The sequence below is a fragment of the Antennarius striatus genome, chromosome 7 (assembly GCF_040054535.1).
Source record: "Antennarius striatus isolate MH-2024 chromosome 7, ASM4005453v1, whole genome shotgun sequence".
Lineage (NCBI taxonomy): Eukaryota > Metazoa > Chordata > Actinopteri > Lophiiformes > Antennariidae > Antennarius > Antennarius striatus.
Genome location: NC_090782.1, coordinates 8,624,468 through 8,641,936, shown reverse-complemented (window position 1 = coordinate 8,641,936; position 17,469 = coordinate 8,624,468). Strand labels below are relative to the sequence as shown.

Below are 17,469 nucleotides of genomic sequence, written 5' to 3'. Positions count from 1 at the left end.
GCTTTACCAAGTTCTACAAATAAATAACTAACTGACACTGATATTTCATGTAGTTCATATCCACTGCCTCTCCAAAAAGTTTGCCTCATCAAGATTTTTTTGAAGTAAGAATGCAGATCATAGAAGTGTCTCCAGAAAGGGGGGCTCAGTCTGTTGTGGCACATATAAAACTGTTTGTAATGGTTCTGCCAATATTAGCCTGAACCATAACAAACAGTGCAAACTGATGCTCTGTTGTTGAATCAATATTTCTTTGTATTCTTTCAATCTACAAGTAGTAGTTAGACACATACATTTAAGGATTCACAATGTTTGAGATTTGCAACTAAATGTTTAGTCTGATAATTCCAATCCAGGACATGATATTATTAAAAAATGCATTAATTCATCTTCTTGATCTCGACAGTTACAGTCATCTCGTCTTCAGCCACTTATCCAAGATACAGGTCACAGGTTATTTTTGGATCCTATTCCAACTGGCTATGGGTGAGACGTGGGGTACACTCCAGACCACACACAAAGACAGACAACCATTCAAACACACACTGACACTACAGACAATTTAGAGTACTCAGTTCACCTAAATTACATGTTTTGGTGAGGGGAGGAGGCTGGAGAACCAAGGAGGAACACAAGCAGACACAGGGAGAACCTACAAACTGCATAGAAAAGCTTCATGAAGAATCAAACCTGGGACCATCTTTCTGTGTGGCAACAGCCCTACCCAATGTGTCACCGTGCTGCCAATATTTGAAAAAGTACATTTTTTAAAAACACTTAAAGAAAATATTAATATCCTGACTGCTTCCATGTATGAAATAAGAAGACCTTGACAATCTGTAAAAACTGAACAGTGATGGTTAGCTAAACGGTTCTATATAACATCAACATGACCTAATGGTAGTGACAGAATCCAGTTGCTGTATTATTAGAAAAATTCAAGCAGCTGATGAGCCCAGCTCATTTCTCCTCTGACAGCCCCAGTCAATGATAGCAGGAAGTTAAGAATGCGCACACCTTACGGGTTGGTGGAATAACAAATAAACTCCACGCCTAAGTGTGCATGTAAAGGCTGATCACCAATGTCAAAGGACAGTTGTTTAACACATAATTTCTATGCTTGTTTAGACTTTAAAATTCGCATCGAATTCTGTAGCAAATGATGCAATGATGAGAACTAACGGAGGCAATCAAGTTTGGCTCTTTAGCTGTTGTCAACACACCATGCAGACTGCCAGAATCAGCACTAAAGCCACGGAGGAAATCAGTTTGGCACTAACCACAAAGCTCTTTACTCTATGCCAAGAATGTGTCTGTCAGAGAAGGAGGTATGGGACAAAGGTCTGGTCCAGGCTTGTCTCCCTTTAGACAAGCCTGGAGGGCTTGTCTAAAGGGAGACAGGTACTAGGGAGAAAAAAAAGTGTCAAACAACAGAGAATGGATTGTAATGAAAACTACAAAGGCAAAGTTTGGGTTCGATGGAGAGTCCACATAGATCTCCATCATCTCTCTGTTATTTGCATACCTACAAGTTCCTTGTACGTTTGTCAAATAAACTTTCCCATCGGGGATTAATAAACTTAAAGTAAGATAAATAATAATGAATTTAAAAAATGTAAAATTGTTAGTTAACTGACCACCTGAGCTGTAGTGTTCCTGCTCCTTAGAACAGATTTACTGAAGCCTAAAGGCTGTAGAGTGATGGCTTTAAAATGTACGTTTAGCTCTCAGGACTTTAACTTTACCAAATCCATACTTGTACAAAGGCTTTGAAATGTCCAAAATAAAGCTAATTATAAGTGTACTTTATGTCTGTGAGAAAAGCAGCTTTAACTTATCTTGGCTTGTTACCTTAGTGACTAATAATTTCAAGCTGCAGAGTGCCAGTTTAAGGCTTGAAATTTAATGCAACATGTATTTTAGCCAACAGCCACTGATGTGAAAAATTGTCAACAACTTGATGGGCTTTCATAATGATATCCTTGTATAACAAGACAACCATAAATAATGTTTTCTGCAGTGTAGTTGCTATTGATGTCTCTATTTTCAAACCCACAATAGTCTTTTCAAAACCAAATGTTCACTTAATGTCATGGTTTAAAACGGTGTGATTTAAAATAGCAAAAGAGACCAAAAACTGCCATCAGCTTGAGTGTACATCCGTTTCAACATGCTTCTTCATGTTTTTTTTCAAACTGATGGCTACATAAACTGCTAACCACAATGGTTTTGCACACTGAAGACAAAAATAAACTTTTAACAGCCAACATTTTGGCATAATGTATCACAATTGCCAGAACTTTAGCTGAAGGAACTTTCATCAGAATCTGCTTGGAGTCTCAATACTTTATTCATCTTGATGAAACAGTTGTTGATGTTCTTCATGCATTTTGCAGTTTTTGCTCAGTACCTTCACATTCCCCTCCAGATATATTTTAACTCACTATGTTGGAGTCATGTGTATGCTTGTATCTACAGTTTATGATACTCCTCCTCACAAAGTCTCAGTCTCAAAAAAAGGCCTTTTTTACATTAGCACTTTCTCTCAGGTGTTGTTTACAACAGCAGCCTTACTTGATTGCTTCCTCGCTCAACAGGAACAATCTGGGAACTCATCACAAGTCTGGTAAGTGTTTGACATACTCATCTGGCAAATTTAGACCATGGTTAGGCCAAGCCATTCTGAGTCTAGGATATCAAAACATTCCAAATAAACTCAATGCCATATGATAAAAAAAAAAAAAAAAAAAGGATCAATGTTGTAATTGTTGTGATAAAATGGTAGTGGTAATCATCAGTAGCCTACATCTTCTAATATCAACACACTCCCCAAGAAATAATTTTGCCAACAATCACCACAGATAGCTTTCTGGCTTATTTATTGCGAGTTACTCTTCACTATAAACAATTTCCCGTGTCTATCTAGAGTGATGACTCATTACCAAGACTATTTCGCCACACTGTCAGTTTGCAAGTAAATGAAGAGCCAGATCATCTTTGGTGCCAAAGAAAAACAAGCATGTTAGCAATTTCCGCCTGCTGTTTTTTCCAAGATACAGCACCCATTCTGGACACACTGGTTCAGAACAAACGTCTGATTTGCCTGTGGTATTGGTGGCTGCAGGTTTCTAGAGAAACACTGTTCCTCCCGTCTTGACAAAAGTGCACAGTCCAGATCTACTGCTTTGATAAAACATGCCCAGCTTGCAGACATTGTAAATTCCTATATAGTAACTTTTAATATTAGATACTATACTATTCACACTTCATCGACTATTACTACTACTATTCACACTTCATCGACTCCCAAAGCTCCTTCTTCTCTTCTTCTCCCATGTGCCTATGCTTCCTTCCTTTCATTTTAGGCTATTCTTTTTCCTGTTGTTATAATTATGTAACAGCATGTATATAATGTTACTTATACTTTCTGTCATGTGTGTATTTATTGTATTTATTGTATCTCTTGCGAGCAGATGTCACCTGAATTTCCCTTGGGATCATTAAAGTATATATCTATCTATCTATCTATCTATCTATACATCCTTTCAGTGTCAGCAACACAAGTCTTATATTTGAAAGAGAGTAATGTTTCTTGAGACACAGTAGACAACAAGATGAAAATATTTTTAAAAAAATATTTGGATGTAGACTAGGAGTTAGATTTTGTTGGATTACAAATAGTCCTCAAGAGTCGAACATTTGACTTACAAACATTTTTGGGTACAAACAACCGCGTGCCGCCATATCCGACTACTATAGTTCCCCTTTCTAGCGCAACCCACGCTGAGCAGCGTAAACATTAACACCCCATAGATTAAGATTTCAAATGTCTTTTCAAAATAACTCTTACATGAAAAATCTTCTATTCAACAGAAGTATTTTAAAGTCTGACCTAGAAAAATGGATAGATAGATAGATAGATTGGATGGATGGATGGATGGATGGATGGATGGATGGATGGATGGATGGATGGATGGATGGATGGATGGATGGAAGGACAGGACAGGACAGGACCAGACAGACAGACAGATAGATCAGCTGATCTTTAACAGTATGCCATGAAGAAACACACTTAATTTAATGCACCATGTTACAATATTATGAATCAAGTTTGCATATTCATTGGAAGTCAAAGCAAAGTCATGTGAGCATCTTGGTCCTACTTCTCGACCGGGCATAGCTACACAGAAATGATAACACCTAAGGTGGGCTTTGCTTTCATCAGGCCTCTTCTCTAAGAGCACACCAGGAAATAACCTTCCTGTGGTGTATACAAAGCTCAGGTAATTATTCCACAGACCTCAGTGCACCCACTTTGCAGCTTTGACACATGAAACATGCACTAATTAATACCTTTATGTATCCCTACTTCTGCAAATGATTGCAGACAAATCAGAACCCCTTACAAGTTTTTCTATTTTGTGTGTTTTGGCTTACAAATAACACAGTTAGATACAAATCCCGTAATTATGCTCAGTGTGGAAAAAGGGAAGAGAGAAGGTGGTGTAAAGCACCTCCCACAAATGAAAAAAAGATGACAAACTGTTCATCAAAATATGGCAGTTGATAAAAGGAACATATTGTAATCTGTTCAGACAAACTCATTCAAGCTCTTTCATCATGAGCCATATTTACCACTGGGCCGTCGTTCAGACCCAGATTGTGATTTGCTTTGTAACAGTTTTCTAGGTTCCTCAAATGTAAACATCCCTCATTGCAAAAGTGTCACGTATCTTGTCTTGCAAACATATTTCAGTGTTTCAAAGTAAAGAATCGCACATTCAGCAAAATTATTTCAGCATTTGGCAGAAAGAAAAAAAAAGGCTTCTAGACGGGTCGTATTGTCTGAAACTTCTTGTTACATAACACTTATGTAATACCTACAGAGAAATGTTAAACTTGAGGCCATGTAAGCTCATTAGTTCCTCTGTTCACCCTGATTCAAGTTATTAAGGATATGGCAAGATCTCAGCATCATATTTCCAAATTTACAACATCAATTATTAAAATATTGGAATGTTGGAAAGTGATTACTGAATTTTGACGTTTGAAGTAAAAAACATGTATGGATACATATTTAATTCTAAACACTATTACTTGTCATTACATGATAGTGTTGTGTAAAAAATGTGATGCTGAATTGCTTCATTCTGAAGGTCTTTAAATTGGTTGTGGCAGTCATTAAATCCAAATGTGACCTAAATGTGCCAGTAAGGAAAATTTAAAGTTCACATGTGTGAAGCTCTTAAGTGAAAATATGAAAGATTGGAATTAAAATAAGCGCTTCTGAAAAAAAGCTGGTATTTCAGCCAGGATTCATAAATACTGTTGCACACACACGCACGCACGCACGCACGCACGCACGCACGCACGCACGCACACACACACACACACACACACACACACACACACACACACACACACACACACACATTATCTACAACATAGACATTCAGAATTGTCAAACGAAAAAGTTCATGAACCAAAACTAAACTGAACAAACTAAAAATCGCAGCTCAAGATCTCACACCAATGAACATTCTTAGGATTAGCTTACAATATACACTAAAACTACTATAACACTATAACCATGTATATACAAAGTACAAGATATTACCATAATGGATTATACTGATTCAGGTTAACACAACAAAAACCTCACACAACACAGTTTTATTTGATTACTACTGATCATGTTAAATCAGATAACAGGGCACATCACACTTGATCAAATAATAGACATACAGTATGTCACATAAAGGATAGGGTAGCAGTTGAACTGTCCCATAAAGAGAAGCACAGCGAAACACTGGAATGTCATTTGTTCTTCATGCTAACCTGCTAGACAGACATGCCTCGGCGCCAATTTCCACAACAACCTTGCTCATTTTATTATTTATTAAGAAAACCTTTTTTATAATACTTATCTGGTCATTGAATATCCATCACAACCATAATAAAAGTTTTGGGTAGAGCCTGACAAAAGGCTGACTGGGTAACACCAGGCCTCCATGTCTGAATGTCTAACGATCTGGTGGCAGATTGGTAGCGTTTTTCCAGACAAAACAACTAACCAAGCAAACCAAGGATAGCTTTCCTCTCAAATGGACAAAATGCAAAAAAATAAATAAAATAATGAAATATATGTATATATAATTTTTCATTATTTTATATATATATATATATATATATATATATATATATATATATATATATATATATATATATATATATATATATATATATATGCCTCAGACTTTATGGACTGCATTCTGGGATGCATCTGCTGAATTCAACACAGCTGTACAGTATGTCTCTGTGTGTGTGTGTGTGTGTGTGTGTGTGTGTGTGTGTGTGTGTGTGTGTGTGTGTGTGTGTGTGTGCGTGCGTGTGTAGTCATGTGTGTCTAACACTGCACTAATTGGCTCATTTCAATCAGCTGTGCTCAGCTCCGCCCGAAGGTAAAGGAAGTCATGCTTTAATGGTGACTGATTTGTGTACTCTGATGAGTAAAATGCAGGCTATCTTCAGACAGGCTCGGCATAAAACTGTAAGTCATTGTAAGTCACTGTGAGCAGCCCCATAATCTGGCAAACAAGTACTTATGTAATTTGCATGGGTGTAGTAAAACACAAGACTATTACAGTGACTTAGAAAATCAAACTGACTGCTTTCACCAGAAACATTAATGTTGGAGTTTGGCATTAAGATGGTTGCCATACCAACCACCCTAGAATACCTACCTAACTCCTTTGGTGTACCTGCTAAGTGGCTTCAATGGGCGTAAACCTTTTGAATATATATATTCTGGAGTGCATAATAATTTTGCTAGCATTCTGTTCATTTTAGGATGACATAAAGAGATTTGCTCCACTAATATTGATTAATCTCGCCAAAATATCCCGTGGGATATGCTACAGCAATTCTACACCCCGCAAAAGTGGAAGAAGTAGTTCTGAAGAATGAATGAATGAACAATGAAGATCAAGACCTTGGGCTGTCTTGGCCTTGAATGTGGGGGGCCTGGGCCGGGATTCTGGTTTCACAACGCATGTTACAATGACTTATTGTGGCAACACCTGTAAATAGGGAGCACACAACAATACATTTCCTTGTAATGATAGGGCCTTGTTCACAGAAGATCTTACCTGGGTTTTGACGGATAGTCCCTTGCAAGTCACTTGATTTCTCTTGTATGATTCTGTATGAACCGGCATTACATTTTCTACAGTGACTTAGTGTAAAGCTCTTACATTATAGGAACTGGTCCTCTTGATTGTCCCTCATTATTTCTTTATATCTGATTCACTGGAAAGTTTTGAGTTGTCTTTATGTCACTCCAGTCTTAGGATCTGAAGTGAGACAGACCCTAAAAACTCAAGCAATGTGACACAATCACAATATGGAGTGTCTCATTTTCAGCTCACACATTTAAATTAGAGGATAGCATGCATACCTGAGAATCCAAATTACACTTGTGCATCTATTAGAAAAAAACAAACAACGCCAGTAGCTTCCATGGCAAGAGAACAACCAGCACATATTTCCTGAAGTTTCTCATTAATGTCATGAAATATATGTGTAATAACATTAATTTGTACAGGAGATCTTTCATTTTTTCGACCCCCCCCCCCCATAACCACAATGCCACCAACTCCAAAACCTGAGCATTTATGGAAATTTCAATAAACCTAAACATTTGTTGCATCAAAGGCATAAATGATTGTATTAAGTATCATTATTATAACAAAAGTTTCTAAATACTTTAAACTTTGAGTTTGTAACAAATATCACATCAATGTGTGATGAAGTGTTGAAAAACTGAAATGTGGGATTTTCAACCTTTTGGATAACAATCTCAACTGAGCTGCACATGTTTTCTACATTTTAGAGTGTGGAGATTGCAGAAACAAAGTGGGAAATATTTTGTGTAAAAATACAGTTGTAATGACTTCTGTGCTGTCCTTTCCTTGGTTTGTGTGTGTGTGTGTGTGTGTGTGTGTGTGTGTGTGTGTGTGTGTGTGTGTGTGTGTGTGTGTGTGTGTGTGTGCGTCAGGGCGTGGTTTATCCCGGTTGCACAGGCTGGTGGGTTCACACCTGAGTCACGTCTATAATCAAGATCTGCAGTATTTAACCGTGCTGTCGACCTCCACTCATCACCAGCTCACACCACAGTCTCCAGTGGTTGTAGCTAGGCTGAGGCTAAATTAAGATATTTCAATGTTGTTTTTTTTCTATTCCTATGACTCATTCATTTCTCTTTTGCTGCAGCTCAGTGAACTCCAGTCTGCCAGCCTCCTCCACCCAGCTGCTCCAATCAGCCCGGCCGCTCTGACTGGTCGGTCCTGTCTCAAGACGCACCAGGCCCATAACTCATCCCAGCCACTGCCTAAGATGATCTCCACTCTTTCTATCCTCTCCAGTCTCTTACAATTAACTGTCTGCACCCTCTCCTGTGTTTGGCTCCGTTACATAAACTAAACTTTAACGACAGTGTGATGATGAGCCGTAGGATTTCTTTTCTTTTTTTAGGCCCCTGTCTCTCATTAATCCTCTGCCATTTTGGTCCCTCTATCACCACTCTCGGCCCTGCTCTCTCTATCTCTCTCTCCCTCCACCTCCCTCTCCTGTTCTTTTCCTCAGGCCTTTGTGTGGTGGATCATCGGCTGGCGGTGCCCTCTGTCTGCTTCCTTGGCTGGTGGTATCAAAAGCTACACAATGGATCTACATCACCATCCACTATGGGAGTCTAGTTCTACTTCATTAAGTTTAGCTAAGGTTTGGGTTTTGGCAGGGGTAATCATACACAGTATTTTTTTTTAAGAACAATGACGTAGGCATTTATTTGGTCTGTCCTCAGAGTGGTGGATCCCTGGTAATTGGTGACCTCTGTCTGCTTCATCGACTGGTGGTGACTCACTCAACTGGATGCATCAGCCTGCTTTTGTCATACATTTAATATTGTTATTGTTGCTGTTATTAACTGTTATTATTATTTTTGTTTGTTTTGTTGTTAATCTGTACATGCGATATTGATTGCTTCGTCTGTCTGCTCCTGGAAGAGGGATCCCTCCTCTGTAGTCTTCCTGAGGTTTCTCCCATCCTTTTTTTTTCCTGTTAAAAGGGTTTTGGGGGAGTTGTTCCTTATCTGATGTGAGGGTCATATTGCTCGCAGTACACAAAGGTCAGAGGGATATCATCAATGTGCAGATTGTAAAGCCCTTTGAGACATTTTCTGTGAATCTGGGAATAACTTGAAACATGAATTATCAGTATGTGATATTGAAAACTGTGATGCGGTGACAACGTGTATGGGGCACATCCCGCCTCTTGCCCATAGTCAGTCAGGATAGGCCGTAACCTGAGGCCTGTACCATAAAGCTTGATGAACCTAGCCGGGCTTCCTCTTACTTATCCGGCTTCACTTACCGAGACACCCCCCCCCCCCGGATTTTCGGTACCACAAAGCTGGCTATCAACTCACTAATTCAATTCAGGCTTGTCCACTCTAGATCTGTGCGCGCTCACATAAAAAGGGCGGAGGTTGCTGCATGCGACCAATCACAAACATGCAACAAACCGGCCCGAGCCGCATATTTCACAATGGAGGAGCAAACAATAATTATTAATAAACACGAGCAATACAAATCAATAATCCAGGCAAAAAGCAACACAGTTGCAGCTGCCAAACGGCACAAGGATCGCTGGCACAAAATCGCCGACTGTGTCAATGCGGACGTTAGTGCCATTATAATATTACTTCCCCACTATGACTGCACTTGTATATCTGACTACAGTAACATCTGTGTGTTCCATAAATGTATGTGTGTACGACATTTTCTGTCATGGCATGTGATTGTAGCCCCCGCGACTTTATGAATAGCTCTACATACTGTGTTCTTCCCGAGGTTTTCGGCATCGCCAACAGAATACATAGAAGTACCTATCAATGAATGAATCAATCCATGATTTACTTAAACAAATAATTGATTAATGGCATTTTATCTGTGGCTTGCTTGTAACCCATCCAACTAGGGATTTAAGGACATCATAATAATTATTTCATCATTAAGAAATATAGTAACTGTGGCAAAGAACCTCAGTGCAATGCACACTGTCTGCAGGACTGTCAGAGCGGGGTTGCAGTGCGTTACATTACTGATGTAAGGCTCCAGCAGCTGACAGATGTAATGTAACCCCTCTCCCCAAAACCTGTACCTTTCGTACAGTGATTGTGCAGGCAATTCCAACGGATTACAGCGATCTCTAAATATTCTCTCGCGCCTGAGTGCTCTTCGCACAAGCTGTGCACCAAGATCCACCGGGTTCTCATAAAACAGACAGCCCATTTTCCAAGAGAAGTGATTGGTCAGTAGGTGGGGCTGTTATACCTGTTGAGCTCTTATCCTGAACGTATCCTGCTCCGGAGCAGGTTAGGTGTTCAGCATAGCTTACCGCGACAACGTAGTCCGAGAGAAAGTCAGCCACCTTTATGGTACCGAAAAGCCAGGGTTAAGCCTGAAGTTTTCTCGCTAAGCCATAATCCTGCTTTATGGTACAGGCCTCTGCTGTAGACGAGATGATTTAAGTCGTCTCGCCTTCAAAAAAATGGATTGATGGATAGATGATATTGACAAAAAAAGTAAATTTTTGCTGGGGATTTGTCAATAAAAAAATTTGACAAGATTTTCAAACTTTTAAGATATTAAATGTGCTAATAGAAAAATGTCCTCCTAATTAATTGATGGAACAAAATGAAAAAGAAACAACTTTTTGTCACTTACTTGGTATCAGAACTTCTTATGTCTTTCCTTCTGTTTGCACATTTTTGCCACACTATTCCATATTGCACATCCCTGCTGCTCACAATTAATGACTGGAATCAATGCTGTATATCAGTCCTGATAGTCTGTCAGCAATCAAACCAAATCTGTCAATGTGAGTAAATAAATAATCACTCAATATTAAATTCTAAAACATAATATTCATTCCTGGATCATATTTGTCTTGTAGCACATTGGATAACACCAGAGTGCAAATTGTGCTTTAAGCACTGAGAGGTCCACCTGGGATATTTCAATCTCCCGTCTAGCATAAACCTAACTTTGAAAATTAGTGGTGCTTGATATTCCAGTGGAACATCTGCTCAACGCAGTGCTTTTGTCCTCATGTTTATAGCAGCACCTACTTCATCAGCTTGAGGAAAATAAGTGATTTCAAGAGTGAAAAGTCAGAGTGTGATTCAACTAAAGAAATGTATGGTGGAAAACCTTTGATCGTAAAGAGAGAGGAAGATGTTTCATTCCATTTAGTCATTTCAGACACAAAGAGAGAGACCCTGTGATGACTACCTCCGTGGTACACTCTGTAACCTTTACAACGACTCACTGCCCTCAACAGAGCTCAACTGTCCAATAAATCCTCAAATGAGAATACACATTTCACACCGACTGACTGGATGTTGAAGCACTACTGAAAGGAGGCTAGGAGTGACTGGTGTGTGAAAAGTCAAAGTCTTTCTGTTGTCAAGGTTTCTTTTTAGATTGCTGAGTTACTTCTGATTTCAGTCACATCACATCAAAGAAAAGAAATGATGGGTTGTGCTACTGTACATTTCCAAAAGAAATCTATATCAACAGAGGAATCATTATTCTGATTATCATTAATCTATCAATAGTTTCCTTCATTTTCTCTGTAAACTTAAAAAATAGTGAGATACCTTTTTTTTTTTTCAAGGCATAAATTCCTCAGCCAACAGTCAGATCACCAAAGATAGTCAGTTTATTGTGATGAAAGATCAGCAATTCAGAGGACAAAACCAGTCGATATTGTGATATTTGATTGTAAAGACCACCACAGATTAGTTTCTATCCATGAGTCAGTCAAGTAAAAATGTCTGGGGGCTTTTTTTGCGGGGCTATGCTTATGCTTGATGAAGCGAAGTAGCCCCTCGACCTCCCTGAGCCTCGCCTCCAGTTAAAACGAAGCTACACTTCACACATATTCCTGACTAGCTAATGGAGGTCGAGGTATAGCTGAACATGAGACAGTTGGAGCAAGAGTAGATGGGGGAAGAGACTGAGGAGAGGCTAGCAGGAGAAGCCATAGTTGGCAGAGTGTAGTTAGAGAAATAAGAGTTTAGAATAAGTTATATATATATATGGAAAAATGTCACCTTGTTGATCTGCTTTAGTTTGTGTATAGCTAACACCAGCTAATGTGACGTAACACACACACACACACACACACACACACACACACACACACACACACACACACACGCACACACGCACACACACACACACACACATTCAACTGTAAGAATGGAAATAATGGGAGGTCGAGGGGTGAGCAGCTCCTTCATGGTGCACCTAATGAACAACTTGTAAGGGGACAGTGGCTTGCTCAAGGGCACGTCGGTATTGCTCAAAAGGTGAACTGGCACCTCCCACTGCCAGTTCACACTCCAACACTTTCTGGTCCATATGGGCCTTGAACCAGCTACCCTCTTCTTTCCCAGCCCAAGACTTATAGACTGAGCTACTGCTGCTCCATCATGGTCAAATCTCTGTATGAAAGGTCTGAGCACAAAAACGACCATTGAAATAAAGGTTCCAGTACAACATGCCCCACCTGCACCATGACAGTCCAGCATGCAACATGAAATTATTTAATTTTGTTTATTTTGACATTTTACAGTGTCACAGCAATTTTGGGATCAGGTTTGTTTACCTTGATCCAGCCCTTTTCCAATGTGCATTGCTGCACCTGTACGTGTGTGTGTGTGTGTGTGTGTGTGTGTGTGTGTGTGTGTGTGTGTGTGTGTGTGTGTGTCTGTGTCTGTGTGTGTGTCTGTGTCTGTGTCTGTGTGTGGTATTGTCTTCTTGTCCCTGGAGTACAGCCACATATTTGAGTCTGCTCACTGGAGGTTGGTTCGGGGTGCAGTGTTAAGTTGTTGCAAAGAATGAGAGAATAAGGACTCGCTGCAGTGCTGTTCAGCCAAGGTACAGAGCATCAGGCTCTTAATCCCTAAAATAATCCTGTTGACTGTGGCTACTGGGACACATCTGAAGCCTTCCAGCTATAATCCACACAGACCCAATGTTGAAATCAACACTTAGTAGTCCATACACTGAGAACAGTATAAAACTAGCTCCTAGTGATGTGGAACTCCAGTGTGTGCATCTATTCTGATTTTTAGTCATATCAGTATTATTTTCGACATACAGAGTCTTTGACTGAGGCAGCAGCAAGAAATCATCTGACCTCTGACTTTATATGAAATCAATACCCACACTTTGTTGTTACCAGAGCAATTATTTTCACAAACCCAGTGCAGCAAACCCAGTGCACAAACCCAGTGCAGCATGAACCCCTGAGCTTTGGGTCCCCTTAAGGTGCAGCTGACCTCTTCCAGTCCACTGCATAGAAAGAATGCTACTTGTTCTTGAATATCTATGGTTGAAATGTTTTGTCTCCTTTCACATCCAAAAAAGCGACTGAGTTAAGACCATCCTCAATACGTACCTAAGAGAAAGACAACTTTGATGTGTAACAATATTGAAAGGATATGTTTGTACTGTTCCCTTTTTCTGCCCCTCACAAGATTTCACCTGCAGTTTGTCTCATTTGGAGCATAAGTCAAAATCAGAATTAATTCATATCGAAATTTTTCAAAGTTCTATGATCTCTGGATTAGTTCGTATTATTGATTCTTTCTTTTTTTTTCATGAACTGACATTGACTGAATGAACTTGACTTCCAAGTGAATAAAAATGAATTAGCCTTAGAAAATTAGTGGTTGAATAAAAGCTGAGAGCTGGATGAGTCCCGAGAGGATAAAGGATGCCTCTGCTGAGACATATTGGATGAGCACTTTTCCACAGACAATTGTTACTCATGAATATGTGAATGAGTTCTGTGTAATACTTTCTCATCAAAACTGAGTCACTGCACACGCAGATGTTGTTACATGTCTGATTCAAAATCCAGCTACAAAAAAAAAGTGATCAAAGATAAACCTGTCAACTACAGTATCTGTAAAACACACATTTTCATTCACTAGTTATTCAATACCACAATTACACAGCACTTCTATGACAACACCATTAGTTCTCAATGTCACCACCATGAAATACAACCAATACTACTTAAGATAACCATATTTAGAATTACTGAGTCAAATCCTGATGTGCTTTTTTAAAAAGATGCAATCATAAGCCAGAAACAACCAGCCTGAAAAGATTTACTGGTAAACATTTCTGATAAGAACCTCTGGTAGCCATGACTCAGTGTGATGAGCACTTCAGAGGATGAATGAGTCTGCATTGCTTTCATGAAACTGAATGGAAATAACGTCATCTGTTTTAGTTTGCTCTGGGCCTCCTGCACTGCAAAGATTGTGCAATTTGCCTTCTTTGACAACACAATACACTTCATTGTACTGAACATTTTTAATTTCAGAAAGGAAATTATAAAGCTTTTTCTCCTACTGACTGAAAAATAAAGTTGTTTTTGGGAAATTGAAGTTGTTACTTTTGTTTCTGTTATGAACAGGATTACTTATAACAGTCTCACAAATTCCTGGTGGCCAACTTTAGAATAACCAAAAGTGCCCTGCTTTTTCACTTGAGGTATTTGTCAGATGGGTGTAAGTACTTGTGGACGCAGAAAACATCAACCCTGTCCTTCAAACCGGTGACTACAAACTACCACCTCCTACAGTTCCAGATTGTACAGGGACTGACGACTGACTTTGAGTTATCCTTTACTGTTAACCAAAAAACAGTCAGAGGCTAGTATTGACTGGATGGTGTTTGACATTCTATATGGATATGTGTCTGTGTAATTCACCCTGCATGGAAAATAGGAGGGAAGCTAAAATGAAACAGCTAGCAAGTAGATAAGAATATAAATTAGTGAGATAACTGAATTTCTGCTGCGTATTAAAGACCAAGAGATCAAACTGGGGGAAGCTGTGGGTGGTTGACACACCCCTGACAAGCACACATGGAGTTCAGGGTATTAAAATATTACCAGGGCCCTGGGAGTCTTTTAATTAGAATTCAATTGATTTTCTATATGGTATAATGTACAGACAGAAAACGGTATGTAAAAAAAATAACATGCATTTCATCTTTAGAGGACAGGAGCCATTCATATTATATTCCATTTAGCTATTATTTCTACTCTTAAATAAGCTGTTAATTATTTTCTCATCCATTTGGAATATAGCATGTAAGTAATTATAAAAAAGATCATGTATTCACTAAAGCCAATTTTCACATCCAAAGATTAAATCTGGTAATTTATTTTTTGTCAAATGATCAATTTATGGATAGACACATTCGTCCATTATCCAGCTATACATTTTTCTATGCACAAGACAGCAGAGTGAGTATCCGCTATTATCATTGTGGTATGTTAGCAATATGTTATGGCACATATCTTTTCCATTAACTAGGGGGGGATTTTATCTCAGTATTAATTCACATTTTACATTGCAACATAAGAATGTCATACCCACAAGCTACTAAACCAAGAATCATTATAACGGTAAGAAGACATTCCACCACAGAAGACAGATGCTGAGATTTATAAATGAGAATCTTTCATTTGCATTAATTGAAGTAGGAAAGAGATGCCAGCGCTACTATAGTCTGGAACTAAAACATCTGAAGGGAAAACAAGTTAAATGGATTAAGCAAATATAAAGTAACAGATAATAATATCCACTGAAAAGAGTAGTGTGAAGCCAGAAGGTGTAAACGTTCAAAAGAAGGTGAACATTTGTCTCATTATAGAGGCAGGATCATAATGCTGACTGGATGGGTCATTCTGGCGTTCACCAGCTGGCCACAGGCACAACTTCACAAAGCAATATATTATTGTTAATACTGCCATTACAACAACAATTAAGCCTGTCATTTAGGAAAAAATCTTTGGGGGGGTTTTTTTTGGGAAAACTTAATAACTGGTAAAATATTCAGAGTACCATTCTGCTGAAATAATGTTGGAGGATGAGTTTTGGGTTCATTACTGAAATGTTTATTTGCTCAAAGAACCAACACAAACACCAATTCATGGAAAGTGCATTCAAACTGTTTTCCTCCTTCTTTGTGAATTTTTTTGTGGGACTACAACACAGTTCCTCAGAGGGTTGCTTGTTTTCTGCATTTCCAGTGTTTTACTGTAATGACATGGACGAGCATGCTACTGTATTTGAGCTGGCAGAGACAACATCTCAGCTATAGGACATCTGCCTTCCCCAACCATTTCTACCCAAGCCCTCCAGATCCTCCATCTTACCTTATTCCTACCTTCCCCATCTTCACTCTCTGGGTTGCTATTTCAAACACATACATATATTTACATGTAGAGTGCATATTGTGGCACACATGTGCTCACACAGGCTTGTTACATTACTCAATCTATGATGACAGCTCAAGAGTTTCTCATACCTTATAAATAACAGCTGCACTGCACAGCACTGGAAGTAGGTTAACAAGCTGTGGCATTTTTAAAGTGTGATGTTCTATGGAGGGTATGCACTGTTGTCTCTTTCCCACCGGACCACGCCCCCTCTCTATCTCCAAAATCCTGCAATATGCTTACCGTTCATGTTCAGTCGTAAAGGTAGTTCGTAGCCTTACAATGTACCAAAGAAATAGATGCAAATATACATTCACACATTTCTTGGCATTTATCTACATATAATCTCAGTCAAGATTTATTGGTGAAATTAAAGTAACACCATCACTAACAAATATTGTAATTGCACATGAAATCTTTCTTTACTACTTGGATTGACACATTAGCGTATAACAATATTAATGTATACCAAATGTAATGAGGTCCTCAATGGTTTGTTGATCACAGATCCTCAACCACAGATCCATATTTCAATGTCTAGATTAGAGATGTTGTGGCAAATTGCAACAATCTATTTACTACACTTATTTATACATTCGTCGAAGCGGTGATGTTTTGTCAGTGTTTGTGTGTTAGTTCGTCGGTCCGTCCACAAAAATAACTTCACAACCGTTGCAGATAGAAAGATGAATGAAAAAGGACATTGCTCGGGCGGCAAAGGGTATAGAAATGAGATGATGACCTTGAACTTGAGAAAACTAGGTCAAGGTCAATTTCATTATTTGTCCTTTTTTTCAAATATCTCAGGAACTGGATACGATAGAAAGACGAAACAAAAGGCGTTATATTCAGGGCGACAATGGGATGAAAATTAGATCACAACCTTGACCTCGAAAAACTAGCTCAAGGTCAAATTTTCAATTTTATATCTTTTTAGGTACACATCTCTGAAACCTGATGAGATATCATCACAAAACAAAAAGTAACATTTTCAGGAGGCCAGAGGCACAAAAATGTGATGATGACCTTCACCTTTGGAAAACTAGGTCAATATCAACTTACTACTTTTGTATCTTTTATGGTGCAAAATTGTGGAGA

General features: G+C 38.8%; 1 protein-coding gene across 2 annotated transcripts in view; it reads right to left on the bottom strand.

Annotated features, from left to right (window-relative positions):
- Positions 1-17,469, bottom strand: part of negr1 (neuronal growth regulator 1) — a 151,516-nt gene that overhangs the window by 96,484 nt on the left and 37,563 nt on the right. The window lies entirely within an intron of this gene.